The sequence below is a fragment of the Sapajus apella genome, unplaced genomic scaffold, assembly GCF_009761245.1.
Source record: "Sapajus apella isolate SASKATOON/1434 unplaced genomic scaffold, GSC_monkey_1.0 scaffold10, whole genome shotgun sequence".
Lineage (NCBI taxonomy): Eukaryota > Metazoa > Chordata > Mammalia > Primates > Cebidae > Sapajus > Sapajus apella.
The window spans coordinates 5,383,217-5,401,457 of NW_022436950.1; the positions used below are offsets into that span (position 1 = coordinate 5,383,217).

At 42.5% G+C, this 18,241-nt stretch overlaps 1 long non-coding RNA gene across 1 annotated transcript; it reads right to left on the bottom strand.

Moving 5' to 3' along the window:
* Positions 1-1,319: 1,319 nt before the first annotated feature.
* Positions 1,320-15,342, bottom strand: LOC116551496. The gene is made up of 3 exons (XR_004268969.1): positions 15,331-15,342; positions 3,905-3,909; positions 1,320-1,603 (listed from the first exon to the last, which is right to left on the bottom strand). It is a non-coding gene; the product is annotated as an uncharacterized LOC116551496 (long non-coding RNA).
* Positions 15,343-18,241: the final 2,899 nt, after the last annotated feature.

Below are 18,241 nucleotides of genomic sequence, written 5' to 3' on the forward strand. Positions count from 1 at the left end.
AGGCAACACACATCTATTTTCAGCATTAACTGGACCTTAACCCCAATGTTAAAAATTAGAATCCGTAGAAGTTAAAATTGGCCACTTTAGGCAAAGTGTCTCTCCCTCTCTCTGACAGTATGAATTATTGCTTCTACCTTCTGGGTAAGATGAACGTGACATAGTAGCCCCAGTCTTGTTTGTTCCAACAGAATATTTCATATGGTAGAAGAAGGCTAAATCATGTGTTTTGAAATTCCCTGAAGCTGCAATTCAAGAAGTGTGTAATTAAGCCCTGACATTATTAAGGAGTGGAAAATATTTTTTCTTTCAACTTTTCTATGGTCTAAAAACTATTCAGGCTTTGGATTTTTGTGATAGCAGACTAGGTAACACAACAAATTTCTAGGAACTACTGTTAAATCGTGAATGAAAGTCAGTGAGTACAGCCCTTCTCTGGGGAGTAAGGAGACTTTCTCACAGCTTTGCACTGGCAGCAGGCATAGGTATTCCCTTCTCGGAGGCGGCCCTTGGAATCTGTGACAGGTGCGACACTCAGCCACAGTGCCTGGAAAAGATACGGTTCAGCCTTCAGACCCCTTCCTGGCAGGGGTGACAAGAGTGGGCCGTGGCAGTCATGAAGTTCATTGCTTCAGTGAGACCCATACCTGCTTGAGGCCTGCTTATGTTTCTCTAAAGAGATAACTTCATTAAAAGGTGAAGGCTTTTAAGGATAAAATCACACCAAAAAAAAGTACATTCTTGCATTGCTTACATGTTGTATTCTGTCCTGAGGGCTTTGATAACAAATTACTAAACACACGATGGCTTAAAAACAACTGAATTTTATGCTTTCGCAATTCTGTAGGTCAAAGTCTGAAATCATCTGTGAGCAGGGCCACGTGGGCCCCTTCTGAAGGTTCCAGGGAGAATCTCCCTTTGCCTCTTCCAGCGTCTGGCAGTTCTAGGCCTTCTTTGGTGTATGGCAGCATCACCTCCATCTGTGCCCTCTTCTCTGTGTCTCTAGCTTTCTCTTCTCTTAAAAGAACACCTTGGCCGGGCGCAGTGACTCAAGTCTGTAATTCCAGCACTTTGGGAGGCCCACGTGGGTGGATCACCTTGAAGAGGGAGACCCAGGCTTCTCAGATCAACTTCCCCTTTGACTATCATGCTGCATTTCAATAGAAGAAAAGGTTGACGGACTGGCGCCTCCGGTTTTACCTTCCTGTAGGTGACAGGCTAGGCCTTGGGGAAAACTTTCCAAGAAGGCACTATTTTTACTTAAAACAAAATCAAACCATAACCCTTTCATATGTAACTCCTGAAACTGTAAACAGAGACCTTTTCACATATAAGTCCTAAAACTGTAAACCGGAACCCTTTCATATGTGATTCCTAAAACTGTAAACAGAGACCTTTTGGCATGTAAGTTCTAAAACTATGAACCTAATATTCTTCCACGTGTAACATCTAAAGTATAAGCCTATATAAAGGCTGAACCTCCCTTTGTTAGAAGAACTTGGCTGTTAGGCACCTATGCCACCTTGCTCCTAGCTGAAATAAATTCCTTCCTCCTGTATTTGGTGTCCGAGAGATCCTTTCCCGTGGCCGCTCCTGCTACAACCTGAGGTCAGGAGTTTGAGACCAGCCTGACTAACATGGTGAAATCCCCTCTCTACAAAATACAAAAAAATTAGCTGGGTGTGGTGGCACATGCCTGTAATCTTGGGAGGCTGAGACAAGAGAATCGCTTGTACCTGGGAGATGGAGGTTGCAGTGAGCCAAGATCACACCATTGTACTTCAGCTTGGGCAACAAGAGTGAAACTCCATCTCAGAAAAAGAACACAACAACAACAAACAGCTGCTATTGCATTTAGGGTGTCTCCTCAATGCAGAGTGATCTCATCTTGAGATAACTTAATGATATCTGGAAACACACTTTTTCCCAATAAGGTCACATTCACCAGTACTGAAGATTAGGATATGGATGTATATTTTGAATTCACAATTTAACAGAGTATAGATATAAATTTAAAAATTTCAGGAAGAGAATCTAAGGGATTGATAGCGATAGTTATCTATTTGGGGAGAGGGAGGAAAGAGAGGATAAGGTAGCAGGGGAGGAAGGAAGAATTTTGCTTCTATTTTATTCTTAAACAATTTAAAGTTTTGAGTCTAGTAAATCTGTCACTTATTAAATAATTAAACAAATAAATCTAATTTAAAATGATAAAATGTTTTTAATTATTTATTTATTTTTGAGCCACTGTGTCCAGTGGTCAGTTTCAATCTTTCTTTTTTGACAGAGTTTTGCTCTTGTTGCCCAGGCAGAATGCAATGGTGTGATCTCAGCTCACTGCAACCTCCACCTACTGGGTTCAAGTGATTCTTCTATCTCAGCCTCCCTAGTAGCTTGGATTACAGGTGCCCACCACCATGCCTGGCTAATTTTTTGTATTTTTAGTAGGGATGGAGTTTCATCATGTTGGCCAGGCTGGTCTTGAACTCCTGATCTCCTCCTAATAACTTCCTCCTAAATAAGCTTCCTAAATTGACTGAGAGCTGCCTTAGATATTCAGGGTTCACAGCTATGTCAGCTAACACTTATGCTGAAAATGAGGACTTAGAAAGAAGGTCAGGAGTTCAAGACCAGCCTGGCCAACCCAACTCCGTCTCCCAAAGTGCTAGGATTACAGGCGTGAGCCACTGCACCGGGCCCAGTTTCAATCTTTAGCCAATGAAAGCCAAAACACAAAACAAGAATTCTTAACCAATCATGATGAAACATAGTAACTTTTTTTTTTTTAATAAAAGGAAGGAGAAGGTGTTGAAAATTGACATCTATTTTTACATATCATGGCAACACAAAGTGCCACGGAAATAAAAAGTAGAAAAATGGAAGTATCTTGACCCATGAGTTTTGCTATGCCCATTGTCATTTATTCAGTAAGTGTGTCACTCGATCCAGAACTTGCTCTAAAAAAGGAGGAAATCAATGGCACTGTTAGAAACATGAATGACCAAGGGATCTGTCATATCCTTTCTTACTCATGTGACTTCCTTTTTTTTTTTTTTTTTAAAGAGACAGGGTCTCTCTATGTTGCCCAGGCTGGAGTGCAGTGGCTATTCACAGGCGCAATCCCACTACTGATCAGCACGGGAGTTTTGACAGCTCTGTTTCTGACCTGGGCCGGTTCACCCCTCCTTAGGCAACCTAGTGGTCCCCCGCTCCAGGGAGGTCACCATGTCGATGCTGAACTTAGTGCAGACACCCGATTGGCATAGCTCACTGCAGTCCAGAACTCCTGGGCTCAAGAGATCCTCCCACCTCAGCCTTCCGAGTAGCTGGGACTACAGGAACGCACAACTGTGCCCGGTGACTTCCTTATGTGAAAGGAAAATAACTCTTGGAGACCCAAAATCACTAAGCGAAAGGTAAAAAAGTCAAGCTGGGAACACCTTAGGGCAAACCTGCCTTCCAGTCTATTCAAAGTCGTCCTGCTCTTCACTGAGATAAATTCGTATCTGATTGCCTCCTTTGAAAAGGCTAACCAGAAACTCAGAAGAATGCAACTATTTGTCTCTTATCTACCTATGTCCTGGGATTTCAGTACCAAACCAATGTTCTTCTTGCATCTGTTGATTAATGCCTCATGTCTCTGCAGAGATTACGTTAACATTTTGTTGTTAAAATAATTTGTTGTGCTGAGCTTCACTTGAGATGCTTAAATACCTTGAAACCATTTCCATTTTTGCCTTTACTCAAAGTAAGTGGTGAATGATGAATTTCTAATGAATTCATGAAGGCAAAGGCCAGTTTGTGAAAAGTATGGGTTAGGATGGTAAACGAGGAGGTGACAACATTTTTTTTTTTTTTTTTTGAGATGGAGTCTCACTCAGTCACCAGGATTGAGTACAATGACACAGTCTCTGCTCACTGCAACCTTTGCCTCCTGGGTTTAAGCTATTCTTCTGCCTCAGCCTTGCAAGTAGCTGGGATTTCAGGCAAGTACCACCATGCCTGGCTAATTTTTTAATTTTTTGGTATTTTTAGTAGAGATAGGGTTTCACTGTGTTAGCCAGGATGGTCTCAATCTCCTGACCTTGTGATCTGCCCGCCTTAGCCTCCCAAAGTGCTGGGATTACAGGCGTGAGCCACTGCACCTGACCGGTGATAACATTTTAATAGTTTCTCAGAAGCTATGCTCCGACCACCTTGGGCACATGTCATGAGGACCTCCTGAGGTTGTGTCACAGGTACACTCCGTAACTTCGGCAAAATAAACTTCCTAAATTGACTGAGATCTGTCTCAGATATTCGGGGTTCACAGCTATGTCAGCTAACTCCTTATGCTGAAAATGAGAACTTAGAAGGAAAGGGCAAGAAGAGAACCAAACGTGCCTTTTCCCTTTTTCTTTTTCTTTTTTTTTTTTTTTTTTTGAGACTCAGTCACACTGTGTTGCTCAGGCTGGAGTGCAGTGGCACGATCTTGGCTCACTGCAACCTCCACCTCCTGGATTCAAGCGATTCTCCGGCCTCAGCCTCCCCAGTAGCTGGGACTACAGGAGCGTGCCACCACGTCAGGTTAATTTTTTGTATTTTTAGTAGAGGGGGTTTTCACTGTGTTAGCCAGGATGGTCTCGATTTGCTGACCTGTGATCTGCCCGCCTCGGCCTCCCAATGTGCTGGGCCAGGCCCTCGCCTGCTTTTTGAATGAGAGCACTTACAGTCTCATTTTGCACGTGGCTGCAAAAACTGGGCAGAGCCTCCTGCAGCCAGCTGTATCAGCGTTCGGATGCACCTCTGGGGGCGTGGCCTCCTCTGATCCAATCAGCTTGTGGGCTGAGGATCACGTGATATAAAATGTGGTCATCCCTGCCTGAACCTGGGCAACTGCCCTGGGTGGGTGCCGGTACAAGGGAAGGCAATTCTTCAAGCAATAATCTTTTGGCAGTCTCCCTCACCTCTCTTCACCCCTGGGTATTTTTTGCATTGCTGAGTTTTAAATGATGGGGTGTGATGTTTCCTCAGCCTATTAAACTTCATTGTGTCATTTTTTAACTGCTTCTGAGAAACTATTAAAATGGTGTTACCTTCCCTTTTATTGGCCAAAACCACACTTTACACATACTGGGCTTAGCACTCATTAGAAAGTAACCACTTAGTTTGAGTAAAGGCAAAAATGGAAATGGTTTGAAAGGATTTAAGCATTTCAAGTGAAGCTCAGCACAATGCTTTATTTCGACAACAAAATTTCCATGTAGTCTCTTGGAAGAAAAACATATCTTAGCAAAGTTTTAGGACTTCAAATCTTTTTTGTTTTGTTTTGTCTTTGCTTATTTGTTGTTTACATGTACAGATCTGTGAAATAACATCTTTTTTTTTTTTTTTCAAAGACAACAGGTTCTAACTTTAGTACTTCCTGAGCAAAAAGAATTAAGCTTGCAGAAAGCTTCTCTTCCTGGCTTTCTGATATCGCTGCAGGCAATGCCGCCCTTGCTGGAAGGTCTCCACCAACCACATTAGCTTGCATGTCTATGTCCCTTTGCCCCGGTTCCTAACTCCACCCACCTGCCCACCACACCCTCACACTTCCCCTGCCCAACCAGAATTGCCATCAGGGGCCATTGGTCCAATCCCAAATGCTAGTAGCAGAACTGAAAAGCCAAAGTTTGAAGGCAATGTCTCCTTCCATGAAGTCCCCTGGGAGCAAATTTTCTGGAAGACTCACCATCTCAGAAGTTACACAGCTCTAGACAACCCCTATTCTTTTAAGGGAAAAGTGAAAGCCTGGACTTGTAGGTTTTCTCCACCAGTTTTCCCATCTCTGCAAGGCCGGGAGGAGATGGGTGACCTCTCTGGAACTCCAAAGTTTACTTTCCCTGCGTTTTCATGACTTGTTCTCAGCTCTTTGAACTGCATCCAAGTGCCTAGTTCATGATGCCGTAATTGCTCACCGGGGACAAGTGTAGAGCTCTATTTCATATTGTAAAATTCATTGCACCTGGATATCACATAATAGCTCCACTAAGACATGTGTGCATTACATCAGCTATGATTCATTCCTGTGATCTAGTTTAGGCCACAATCTGATAACACAGACCAAGACCAATTATTTAAACTGTTAGAAGATGCTTAACTGGCAAAACCAAATCTTTATTTTTCCTTCCAATCCTAGTCTAAACCACACACACACACACACAGACACACACAGACACACACAGACACACATATATGTATTCCAAATACTCTACTTTTAAACAACAAAACTCGGGAGAATAGGATCTAAAATGTATTTTCCAGACCTAGCTTGGATGGACTTCAGGGTCATTAACAAGCTATGCCAAGCAGCATATGAAATCGGTGAGATAAGTTTTGATGCATATTAGCTGTGGGACCTTAAACAAATGACTCATACTCTCTGAGCTGAAGTTTTATCTGTGAAATAGGGATAGCAAGACCTGTCCCTAAGGACTGTTGGGATTAAATTAAATAATAAAAGCTCCTAAGTTAGTACTCAATATTAGTGGAGTACATATTGGTTTTTTTTCCCTTTCCAACCATAGAAAATATCGATGTGTTGGGCAAAGCAGGTGTCTCCTGGCCATGCCAGTTGACCTCTCACTGTGACACAGCTGAGGCTTGATTGGGATTGGCTCTTCTGGGTCTTTAGGGGCGTGTCTTGATTGACGTCAACCAATCACAGTTATCCTGTGTTAGCAGTTATCAACAAACTGCCAAAGCGCAGCCTGGCTGCAGGGATTGAGTTAGGGGTGACCCAGGCAGTACAAAGCTCAACCATTTATTTTTCCCCATTTGGGCCTGAGCAAAGAAGCTGTGGCTCTGGTTACTGTGAAGGCCCGCTGGAGCACAAAATCAGGGACAGAAAAGGGTGGAACAAAGAAAATTCCAACAGACAGGCAGGAACTCTGAGCAAAGTCTCAACAGGACTCCTTTTATAGGACGATCTGCCATCCTCAAATACAACACTTCTGTTCTGGGCACCCATAAGAACAGAATGTCCCTCGTCTCTGGGTTTTTGATCCAGAGCAGCAAGTAGGCAAGAATGGAGCTGAATCACATAGGACCCATTCTGGCACTTCCACCAGTTGAGTCTTTTTGAATGGATTTTAAGACCACATCCTTTACACTAGCTGTGTGAGCAGAGCTTTTACTGTTAGACACAATGTAATGGAACGTGGCTGATATGGGTTAGCTCTGTGTCCTCACCCAAATCTCATCTCGAATTGTAACCCCCGCGTATTGAAGGAGGGACCTGTAATCTCCACGAGTGGAGAGAGGGAAGTGATTGGATTATAGGGGTGGTTTCCCCCAAGCTGTTCTCCTGATAGTGAAGGAATTCTCATGAGATCTGATGGTTTTATAAATGGTAGTTTTTCCCACTCTCTCTCCCTCTTCACGCTTTTTCTGTCTCCTCTCTCTCTCTCTCTCACCTGCTGCCATGTAAGATGTACCTGTTTCCCCTTCTACCATCATTCTAAGTTTCCTAAGGCCTCTTCAGCAGAACTGACTGAAGAGGTCAAGGCAACTAAACCTCTTTTCTTTATAAATTACCCAGTCTTGGCAGTTCTTTATAGCAGTGTGAGAACAGAGTAGTACAATGTTTATATCTATTTTTACCTGATGGCATGAACCACAGGCAGATCATTAAACCTTTGTGATCTCTCCAGACCACGAGAGTGGGTATAACACTTTCAAGACTTTCAAGACTGTGCCCTTTAACCCAGTAAGCTAACTTTTAGAAACATCTCCTGAGACATAGCCCTAAGAAAGAAGAAGACTGTCTTTGTGGAAATGTTATTATAGCATTATCTATTTATATATTTTGATTAAAATTAGAAAAGCACTACTCTTAGGTGTAAAAACTGATAGTAGCAAAGGATGGAAAGTGAAATATATTAGCTCATGGCTTCCACATGACTGCTCCATGGCCTCATGTCCCAGAGGCAACCACTGTTAACAGTATTATTAAACAAAATTCTTATATAAATGAATATATTGGAGACATTTATGTAAAACACTTAATTTGTGATTCAAAAATATTTAAGGGAGGCTGGCTTCAGTGACTCATGTCTGTAATCCCAGCACTTTGGGAGGCCAAGGTGGGCAGAGGTCAGGAGTTTGAGACAGTCTGGTCAACATAGTGAAATCCTGTCTCTACTAAAAATACAAAAATTACTTGGGCATGGTGGCACGTGTCTGTAATCTCAGCTACTTGAGAGGCTGAGGCATGAGAATTGCTTGAATCCAGGAGGCGGAGCTTGCAGTGTGCCGAGATCATGCCGTTCTACTTACTCCAGCCTGGGCGACAGAGTGAGTCTCCATCTCAAAAAAGTTTTTTTTTAAGGGAATATCAAAATGATAAGGAATCCACTAAATTATACTGCAAGTAAAACAAAATAAAACCAACCAACCAATTAGCACTAAAGCAACTTAAGTGCCATCGGTCTGGAAGAGGTTGATGAATTTGATATCATCTAATGGAATGCTATACATCTGTGACAAGGAATGAAGAAGGCCTACATGTATCTTAATAAAAATGTGTCTAAGATGCACCCCATATGCCATTAAGTGAATAAAACAAGTTACAAAATAATATGTACAGTATCATTCTTTTGCAGTATAATGGTATGGTTTGTACTATTCTATAATTTTCTTAAATCAATGCATTTTTTGATAAATGGAGATATTTTGGAAATTATGTACTAATATTAATTGCTGATGTCAGAAGAAACATGGAAAAAAGTTTTCTGGACTGAGCCATTATCCGTGTTGCCACAGCTGCTGACTCAGCGATATGGTTTGGCTCTGTGTCCCCACCCAAATCTCATCTTGAATAGTAATCCCCACGTGTAAGGGGAGGGGCTCAGTGGGAGGTAACTGAATTATGGGAGCCGATTTTCCCCTTGCTGTTCTCATGATAGTGAATGAATTCTCCCGAGATCTGATGGTTTAAAACTGTGGCACTTCCCCCTGCGTGCTCTCTCTCTTCTGCCACCAAGTAAGACAGACCCTGCTTCCCCTTTGCCTTCCGCCATGAGTGTAAGTTTCCTTCCCCTTCCACAATCGTTGTAAGTTTCCTCCCCAGCTATGTGGACCTGTGAGTCAACTAAACCCTTTATAAATTACCCAGTCTCAGGTAGTTCTTTATAGCAGTATGAGAAGAGACTCATACAATCAGTTTCCCTCCTTAGTCTCAGCAGGATGCTGCATACCTGACCTGGCTATCGAAATCTCTGTAAGCATCTTTAAATTTTATTGAGTCTAAAAGATGCTAGAAGGGATTCGAATAATATGTGTCAGGATCCATCTTGATTCCTGATAATAAACAATCAGTGACCAGTGTTTACAAGAATTAATAAAGAGAGAATTATTGCCAATATTGCTTGGCAAGGCAATATTGTAGAGAAAATCACTAGTCAATTGTATTAAAATAAAAGTCAAGGGTTTGAAAAAGATGAGGAAGTAAAAACAACAAAAGGAAAAAGGACCCATAGTTTAAAGATGTGGCAAGTACATGTGAGAAAGTACAGAACACATGGGAAAGAAGCATTAACAAATAAAAACTCTCTTGAGCTAAAGAAAGAGTTGGCCTTCAGGTTGAAAACGTTTATTGAAGCAAATGCCAATTAGTTAAAAGAGTGCAACACTGAGACTTAACTTTCATGCTGCTGGTAAAGACATACCTGAGACTGGGCAATTTATAAAGAAAAAAAGGTTTAATGGACTCACAGTTCCACATGGCTGGGGAGGCCTCACAATCATGGAGGAAGGTGAAGAAGGCGAAAGGCAAGTCTTACATGGCAACAGGCAAGAGAGAGAATGAGAACCAAGTGAAAGGGGAAACCCCTTATAAAACCATCAGATCTTGTGGAACTTATTCACTACCATGAGAACAGTATGGGAGAAACTGCACCCACGATCCAAATATCTCCCACCAGGTCCCTGCCACAACATGTGGGAATTATGGGAGCTACAATTCAAGATGAGATTTGGGCGGGGACACAGCCAAACCGCGTCGTCAATGAAACAAGGGACTTCAAAAGAAACTAGAGCAAATGTCTTTTGACAAAAAAGGAAGAGATGTTACAAATTTTCTTCCATGTGTTCCTTAAAACATGCAGAAAGATATCGCACCTGTGAAAGGCAAGCGGGCAGAGAAACAACAGCGAGATCAGGCAAGAATGTGAGAAGATGAGAAAAGCACAATAGCAGAATTTAAAATCCCAGATGGAAGCAGCAACAACAGATTCAAGGCTGCAGAAAACTGGATCAGTGAAGTAGATGATGCATGTGAGAAACTCTTGTACCTAAAAATAAAAGTCAAGGGTATGAAAAAAATGAGGAAGTGAAAATAATGGGAGGAAAAAAGATCCACGGTTTAGGGAAGTGGCATGTACATGTAAGAAAGTACAGAACACATGGAAAAGAAGCATTGAACAAATAGAAACTTCCTTGGGCTAAATAAAGAGTTGACCTTAGGTTGAAAAGGTTCACTAAAACAAAGTCCAATTAGTTAGAATAATGTGATACCGAGACTTAGCTTCATGACATTTGCATGTTTTAGGCACAAAGAAGGGACCTAGAGCAAACAGGAGTAGTAGGTAAACAAGAGCAACAACCGCAATAAAAACAAAAAGTCAGGTGACCACAAGCAGCCAGTCAGACTTGGCTTCAGACTTCCACAGAATCAAAATCCAGCAGGCAGTGGAGTCATGTCTTCAGAACTCTGAGAGCGGGGATTTTTCAAAAATGCTGAACAAAACTGACTACATAATATGCAGATCCTAGGCAGAGGCTCGGCAGCAGATCACCTAAGGTCAGGAGTTTAAGACCAGTCTGGCCAATATGGGGAAACTCTGTCTACTAAAAATACAAAATTTAGCTGGGCTTGGTGGCATATGCCTGTAGTTCTAGCCACTCAGGAGGCTGAGGCAGGAGAATTGCTTGAATCTAGGAGATGGAGGTTGCAGTGAGCCCAGATTGTACCATTGTACTTAGGCCTGGGTTACAGAATGAGACTTGGTCTCAAAAAAAAATAAATAAATAAAAAGAAAGAAAGAAAAAGAAACCGTCTAGAGAATTTAAAAGTCAAAACATCTGGACAAGAAAGTTAAGAGAGCAGCTGAATACTAGAAATGTAGAAGAAAAAAGCTCTTTATTTCTTCATGTGTGCAAATTCCAAAGCACCTCTTATCAATAAAAATACTAGTCAAAAAAATGATAAACATCAGAAAAGAGGATAATGTAGCAAAATGGAGAAAATAAAGTTTCAGTGTCAGACAGCAGAGACAGAGAAGGCATTAATTGTCCTTTAAAGCAACTCAGAGAAGTCCTCTTATTTTCTAGACATCCCAGATACATGCTTGCCTGTAGGATGTAAGCAATGTCAGATATTGATGAGGCGAATTTTTGCATTCTGCCTGGAAATTGTCTGAGGAAGCACTCCAAGTCATCTCCTCCTGTCAAAAGTTCTGGGACACATAGGTGTGGAAGGGGCAGTGTCTGCACTTTTGCTTGGAGGGATGTTCAGACCTCATGATTCAGCAGATGCAGTGCTTAATTGGGAAGCCACTACCTTGCTGGAGAGCAGTGAAAGAAGCCTGTTTAGCTCACCCAGCTAGTGATTCTGTTACATCATGGGGCAAGCTGAACATTTATGCCCAGCCTGCAGCGAGAATGTGATGGGTGAGAAGGGTGTTTTCAGAGTCCATTCCTGCCCTCTCACAAGCCCACTTTGTGCATCTCCTTCCCCAATTCCAGAGGTACAGCCCACACCCCAAATGCTGTTTTGCTCAATGTTATCCTTACATTCACTGTGTTTTCCAGCCTCTCACATCCATTCGTTTTATTTCCACATCTAGAATCCACTTCATCCTCTCAATTTTATGCACTCATTTTTTTTTCATGTTTTAAAAAATTTTTTAGGGATGGGATCTTACTCTGTCACCCAGGCTGCAATCCAATGGTGTGATCATGGCTTGCTGCACCCTCTCAATTTGATGAACCAATTGTTTTTAATTATCATTTTTTAATTTTTAGGGATGGGGGTCTCACTCTGTCACCCAGGCTGAAGGGCAGTGGTGTGATCATAGCTTGCTGCAGCCTCAAACCCCTGGGCTCAAGTGATTTTTTTGCCGCATAGCTGGAACAAGAGGCACACATCAACACATCCAGCTAAGTTTTAAATTTTGTGTAAAGAAGAGATCTGGTTATGTTGCTCAAGCTGGTTTCCAATTCCTGGCTTTAACCAGTCCTCCCACTTTGGCCTCCCAAAGTGCTGGGATTATAGGCATGAGTCACTGCATTTGGCCTAATGCACCAAAATTCTCCCCAAGCTTGAAATAGCAGCTGTGCTTTGTAACCACATTGAGCAGGGCCAGCCCTGGAAGCATCCCCTTCCCTGCCAGCCCACCTCTTTAACCTCCAGTTATGGAAAAAAGTCGTTGCTGGGACATCTTTTCCAAAGGAAAAAGCCTCAGTTTTCAGTTTCAGACTCTTTCTTGTTTTTGGTTACAGGAAATTTCTATGTCTTTGCTAATTTGCCATCTGTTTGTCAACTGGTGAATTTTTCACTAGCTCAGGGCCTTTCCACACAGGCCCTGAGGACTCTGGTCAGGCCCTGCCTCCTTGGAGACACTCAGTGAAGAGGGCCAGGTATGGTACCAAAGGTCTTGGTCCTGCTTAAGTTCTGAGATGAACTGGCCATGCTAGGGGATGGGGATGGGAAAAGAAGCTCCCAGCCCTGCACCCTTGCCCACCCTTCCTTCTTAGTCCTGCAACTGGGTAACTGCTTGATATGGTTTAGCTGTGTCCCCACCCAAATCTCATCTGGCATTTCTATGTGTTGTAGGAGGGACCCAGTGGGAGGTAATTGAATCAAGGGGTTGGGTCTTTTCCATGTTGTTCTTGTGATAGCGAATAAGTCTCATGACAGCTGACAGTTTTAAAAATGGGAGTTTCCCTGCACAAGCTCCCTCTTTGCCTGCCGCCATCCAGGTAAGATGTGAGTGGCTCCTCCTTGCCTTCCACCATGCTTGTGAGGCTTCCCTGGACATGTGCAGCTGTAAATCCATTAAACCTCATTCTTTTGTAAATTTCTCAGTCTCGGGTACGTCTTTATCAGCAGCGTGAAAAGGGACTAATACACTGCTATTCCCACAGGGCTCGTCCAGGCCGCCTCTCTCCTGAGCTTGTATTTTGACTTTCTGAATACCATTGTTTTGCCCCTGAATCTTGGCCTCTTCTCTGACCCTAAGGCCTCTTTTCTGGACTCCTCCAGAAAGACCTTCTGCCATCTTCTGTCCATGGATCCACTGTGACCTTAACACACCTTAGGACACCACTCAAGTTGGCTTTCCAAGGGTTCAAGTCTCTTACTCCAGTTTGGACTGGACATGCTGTGTGTATTTTCCTGCCTTGCCGTATTCTGAAGTCCTAGTGCCATCTGGCCACACCCCTTCAGGAGTTCTCTGTGTCCTACCAATGACACTGAGGCACAAGCAGATGCCCTTTGAGAACCAAGGTTGAGTCATTCTGAAGACAGTTCATTGTCACCTCTTTCATGGATGTTTCTCTTTCTCTCTGACTTGCTTAATTCTCCTATTTCTAGGCCACCTGCTAGAATTTTCAGCAGGAAGTTGGGCTACTGCTCGAGGTGATGGGTCCCCAGGGACTTTTCTTTATCTCTCACACGGGACACCCTTTGCAGGGAGCCAAAAGTGGGTTCAAATCTTGTCTCTGCTAGCAGGAATGACTTGGGGCAAGGTACAGAACCTCTCTGAGCCTCAGTCACTCCTCTGTAATAGGAAAGTAATAACACCAACTTCTGGGTTATCGTGAGGATTAAACGGGGTTGAACATGTAAGAACACACGAAAGACTCAGTAAATGTTGCTTCTCTTTCCTTCTCTGCCATTTCTCAGGGGACTGCATCTGGCTATTCAGACAGGGACACAGAGATATCAGCCTCGATTTTTTAAACACAGAGTGACTTTGATGTGAAGGCATTTTATATTTGTGAAATACTGTTATTTATAAAGCAGAAATAATTACCTTAGTGAGTTTGGCAAATATTATTATTTTTGCATTTTCTGAGATACACATTCATGCTGCTGTGGGTAGTGCAAAGTAAAAAGTTACATAGTTGAGAATTTTACGTAATCAGATTCAAGAAGAAAGCGAGCTTCTCTCTGGCCTTTTACACCATTTTAAATGTGAGGTTTATCTAGACAACTGATTGTGAGATACCTTGAAGCACAAAAAGATACAGAAATTGGTTACATTTAGTGAGAGGACACATGGATGGTCATGAAGGGGTGGAGACCACAGGGGAAACAGTGTTTTTGAAATACCGTGGAGGTGAAATCTGTGACCATCTAAACATGAGGCGAAGAGGGCAAGTAAAGATAGATTTGTGTCTCTGGGCTCTCAGCGGAATCAGTCTAGACTCTAGCCGACAGTTCTCCACATCCTACAATTAGAAAACAACTTGCAAACTGCAGAAATCATATTCTTGGGTGAAATCAGGCCCTTGGATACTGCCAACGTTTATGGAGATGCTACCGCCCTTGGATGAAAAGCTTCAAAGCGGTTTAAGCACCAATTAGTCTTCCCTGCCCCACAGCTCTGAAGCTTTGCTCTGATTATATTCTGTAAGTTAAAAAAATTTTTTTTAAAAAGAAGTTGAGGTAAAATTTGCAAAGGCAAAGTGACATAAAATGGGGCGAATACATCCCTGCAGATCTGAAACAACCTGAAAAGGGCAGCCGCGTCCAGCGAGGCTCTAATCCCTAATTCACGCAACTCAAAGATGAGGCGAGTCACAGAGCATTATGCACAGGCACATTTTGGGGTAGAGAAAACAGAGTGTTGTCTGCATGGTCAAAGGTCAGTGGGAAAACCATTAGAACTGTAAATAGTCTTTTGTTGTTCTGGGCGCATTCTCTAAAAGATGATGAAATGCAGAGCAGGAGTCAATATGAAAAGACAGTGCCTGAGTCTGCTCTTCAGATGATAGCTCCAAGAAGGTGGAAACGCCACCTTTGTGCATGAAAGCTGGAGGACACTGAGACCTTTCTTTGGTGAACAATTTAGACTAAGCTTTTTTTTTTCCTCTATTGAGATAAGAGTCTTGCTCTGTTGCCCAGGCTGGAGTGCAGTGGTGCAATCTCCGCTCACTGCGACCTCTGCCTCTTGGGTTCAAGCGACTCTCTTGTCTCAGCCTCCTGAGTAGCTGGGATTACAGGCGTGCGCCACCAAGCCCAGCTTATTTTTGGAATTTTAGCAGAGACGGTGTTTCACCAGGTTGGTCAGGCTGGTCTCGAACTCCTGACCTCATGATCTACCCACCTTGGCTTCCCAAAGTGTTGGGATTACAGGCATGCACTACTGCGCCTGGCCCTAGCCTGAATTTTTTTTTTTTTTTTTTTTTTTTTTTTTTTGAGATGAAGTCTTGCTCTGTCGCCAGGCTGGGGTGCAACGGCGTAAGCCTGGCTCACTGCAACCTCTGCCTTCTGGGTTCAAGCAATTCTCCTGCCTCAGCCTCCTGAGTAGCTGGGATCACAGGCACACACCACCATGCCTAGCTAATTTTTGTATTTTTAATAGAGATGGGGGTTTCACCATGTTGGCCAGGATGGTCTCGATCTCTTGACCTTGTGATCTGCCCACCCCAGCCTCCCAAGGTGCTGGGATTACAGGCATGAGCCATCACACCTGGCCCTAGCCTAAGCTTTTTTTAATGAACCATAAGAGGAATGCCATGAAAGCCTGGGATTGTTATGATTTAGAATCTCTGAATGGGATACACTAAGCTGTGGGAAGTGCTAGTCAGGATCTATGGGGTATTCAACCCAGAGCAGCAAAGTCCCCAAACCAGCCTCCTCCCACAAAGACTTATTCATCAGAGATCATGAAAAGTGCAAAGTGAGATCAGAATTTCATAGAAACCTGAATGATTTTGTGAAATTGTTTTGACTTCACTTCTGTAAAATGTCCAGTTTTTCTCTTCTCTACCAAATCTCCATCCAAGTGGATGTTAGTAGGACAAGTCCTATGTTTACTAGAATACAGGATAGATACGTTGATTTGAACTGATCAACGACACATCAGTAGCATGTGGACAGGGAGACCTTTGTTTGTTGGTACTGAGAAATAGTAAAAAAGTAAGAGGTCACCAAAAAGATGTTTTGATCCTTCAAATTTTACCAGTTAAGTCAGGAGTGCAAGCAGATATTGAGTAGCTATGCAGAGGATAAAATTAACATTGAGTGCTGTATATCTGGCATATCTAAAGATCCTGAGGATGGAGGTAAGCCGTAAGGGACCAACTGCAATGTGACCTGGGGTCTGGGCTATGCAGGAAGGTGTATGATCACAGGCTTCTGTTTACAGAGCCAGTGAGAAAGTTTCCATTAGGTGAACGTGTCTCTCTGTGGAATAAAAGCCCAGGGGATGGCTGGTCTCTTAACTCTGGTGTGTCTGTTTAAATCTTTCCCACACTCTCAGGTGATCCCCTGAGATACACAAACACATAATGTGCTGCAGATGATTTTAAGGGACTCAAGTGTGTCCTGAAGTGATTCCAGGACATTGTGCAAAGATGTCTAATCATGGTAATGATAATATCGTTTCCACTTTACCAATGGAACAAAAGGATTTTGGCTATGTCTACATGCAAAGAATGAACTGACAAAACCTGTGAAATAAATGAAAACCATTACTTTAGTGTATGTACTGCAAGCTGGACTGACTTTTCTTTGGCGTTTGATTGACTTGGCTTTGGAGATGAAAATCTAAGAATGGAGGGAGGAGTAACTGCTGTTACTGCTTTGATACCTTTGGGAAGGGCGATTATGTTTTGAATGGGGAGATACTAAAATTTCGGTCTATTCTCCTAAAAATACTCTAACACAAAAACAATTTTTTTTTAAAGAGCAAATGAATTCCAGGTTAGGAAAAGAATCAAGTGCAATACATTTAATGAAACTACAGCGAGTATAACATTTGACATGCTTCATCACATTTATCAAGGTAATTGTTAATCATTCATTTTTACAAAAGGGAGGTGTTTTGGTGGATGGATGGCTTACATAGTTCACAGGGCTTGTGAGCCAATTAAGGTCTGTGCAATATGCCTATAGAAAAGAGAGCTCAACTTGTATCTCCTGAAAGTAATTCGTATCATAATTGGAAAGATACAATGCATTACAACCAAGCCAGCCTTATAAATACCTGAGGTTTATATTGACTATGGATACTGCCACAGTTGGGATGGGTGCAAGTCCCAGTTTGTCTTGGCAGGTCTGGCTTACGCCTATTGTCCCAGCATAATTAAGAGTGTCCCATTTCACTCTAAAAAGTGTCCTAAGTGGATGATAAATGATTTGGCCCTTTTATTAATAAAGTAAGAGGGAAGGATTATTACTATTTGTGTAATAAAAGGGAATGACTTGGTGATGGACTTATTTTCTTAACATGTTCTTGCTGATAATTTCTTAGGGGACCAGTACAGAATAGTAAATTTCAAGGAGTGCTACCTTTATTGCATTTTTGACCCAATTACGATGCAATTATATTTCTTATTTCATGTCCTTCATGCTCTAAGCATAGCACAATTAAGAAGGTTTTGAGAAAAGGCATATTTTATATGACATCAGAGTCAGTCTTTTTTGGTAGATCTTTTTTTTTTTTTTTTTTTTTATGGAGTCTCATTCTGTTGCCAGGTTGGAGCACAGTGGTGCGATCTTGGTTCACTGCAACCTCCACCTCCCGGGTTCAAGAGAGTCTCCTGTTCAGCCTTCATGTAGCTGGGACTATAGGTGCATGCCACTACAGCCAGCTAATTTTTGTATTTTCAGTAGAGATGAGTTTTCACCATGTTGGCCAGGAAAGTCTTGATCTCTTGACCTCATGATCCACCCACCTTGGCCTCCCAAAGTCCTGGGATTACAGGCATGAGCCACTGTACCTGGCCTGGTAAGCTTTTTCTACTAAAAAAAATACACAGAATTCTCCTGGTCCCTAAAATGTTTGAATAATGAACACAAAGTAACACAGTTTATTTAGTTACAGACTTAGCTTCAAGACAGACAGACACACACACACACACACACACACACACACAAACACACGCGAGTTTTTTTTTTTTTTTAAGATGGGGTTTCACCATGTTGGTCGGGCTGGTCTTGAACTCCCAACCTCAGGTGATCCGCCCGCCTTGGCCTCCAAAGTGCTTG